Here is a 1,905-nt window from a genome sequence, read left to right as displayed (position 1 = left end):
TTTATATTGGTTCTGTCTCCCTTTTTAATTACATATTCTGAGAGGACAGGATGTGAATTGACTTCTTTTGTAATTTCCCATAGTCAGCATGTACAATACAGCATAAGATTCAGAATCAGGAAACTTGAATTCTCTTTCTGGTTCTACTAACTTGCTATACCAACTTGAATGAGTAATTTAACCTTCAATCTGATTTTTCTTTCTTTCTTTCTTTTTTTTGTGGGTTACTGAAAACTCTTACTCTGCAAATAAAAACCAGTAAGGATTTGGCCTGTGGGCTCATCAGGGACTGTACCACAAATATATAGTTCTACATATTGTCACATGGGGGAGGGGGTGAGAAAAGGTCATCGTAGCCCAGTCACAAGATGACAAAATGAAATCTTCCAACAGAATGCCAGGTGATCAGCTACAGACTTTGGTGAGGAAGCTCTAACAAGGCAGTGAGGACATCACAGAGTTAGAGGTGAGAGAGGAGTTAAGAAGTAGAGACCCCTGCCAATAACAGAAACAGATGTGATACTTGGAACTATCCATTCTTAGGACTGGAGCCCTCCTGGCCATTAAACTTTCTTAACCTGAGGGGTTCTGAAGTCTCTTCCAGAAAATTCTTCAATTCTTCTTCAGTTCTGAGAATCTAATTACACTTGGCCAGATGCTCAGATCAGCAGAGGGGCACTGGTCTTGATCTGCCCAGGGCAGAGATCCACCACCAGGTCTGCAGTGAAAGCATCTTCAGTCTCCCCAGATCGATGGGAAAGGAGAGTCTCAGAACCAATCTGGTTCACTTTGAGTAGGAGGCAGTTGCAGGCTTTTTCATTCACATCCTTTTTAATGCACCTGGAATGGGTCACTGTGAGATCATCCCCTACCACCTTGATGTCTGCAGTAGCAGTGAAAAACTTTCAAACTTCCCAATCATCCTGGTGAAAGATATCTTTAATAGACACCACTTGATGGTCCTTGATGAAAGTCTTACATGAGTCCCCAGATTCATTAGAGTGACGTCTGCTGAAATCACCAAGAGCCTTCTAGTTCAAATCATATTTCCACAGCTCCAATGTTCATGACCTCCTTGAAGTCTGCTGATCTGATAGGGAGGTGCATGAATTCCTTCATTGTCAGCTTGTTATCAGCATGGGAGCCACTGTGGATCGGGAGCCACTGTGGATCGTATTGAAGGCTAGAACCTTGGTGGGATGACTTCATCATTGCCTACATGGTCAACAATGTGGAGATTCCTTTCTCTGCAGCTCTGGGATTATAAACAATAATCTCCAAATATGGCATTTGCACCAATTTTAGATTTATTCTTAGTGCTGTGTATCTCTAGCATCAATTTGTCAACCTCTTCCTGTTCCATAACACTTGGTTTCTTGCTACTCAGAGATGGGGTAATAGTTTTACTGACATACTCAACTGCTTTCCTTTCCCCAGGTAGTGTGTCTTATCATTATCTAGGAGCTCCAGGGCTTCATAGATGCTAGCAGAACTATTGCTGCACACAGCAACTTAGAAGAGACCTTTTGCAGTGCAGAGATTAACTTCAGTGGTGGTATTTCCATGGGAGATGAAGATCTCTCTTGCCTGAATCTTGAGAACAAACATGTTGGATTTCTGGTTGTGTGTCTTCCTCTGCTGGGCTCACAGAACAGAGGCTGAGGGGCCAATCTGATTTTTCTATTTATAGAATGAATATGTTGCTATTGTTCTCTCTTTTAAGCAAATAAAAGAATTGTGAAGAGTGAGATAATCAACTCTTAAAGTTTGAAAGAACCATAGTGACCCTCTTATCCTTCCAGTTCCTGAACAATAACCTCTTCTCCATCTGATCCAACACGTGGTCATCCAATCTTTGTTTAAATACTCTCAGTGAAAGAGAATTCACTGACTTCTGGGACATCC

General features: G+C 41.7%; 1 pseudogene; it reads right to left on the bottom strand.

Annotated features, from left to right (window-relative positions):
• Window positions 1–563: 563 nt before the first annotated feature.
• On the bottom strand, window positions 564–1,608 carry LOC114031755 (annotated as a pseudogene).
• Window positions 1,609–1,905: the final 297 nt, after the last annotated feature.

Source organism: Vombatus ursinus, unplaced genomic scaffold (assembly GCF_900497805.2).
Source record: "Vombatus ursinus unplaced genomic scaffold, bare-nosed wombat genome assembly UNPS02015255.1, whole genome shotgun sequence".
Classification (NCBI taxonomy): domain Eukaryota; kingdom Metazoa; phylum Chordata; class Mammalia; order Diprotodontia; family Vombatidae; genus Vombatus; species Vombatus ursinus.
This window is presented reverse-complemented; position numbering and strand designations above follow the sequence as displayed.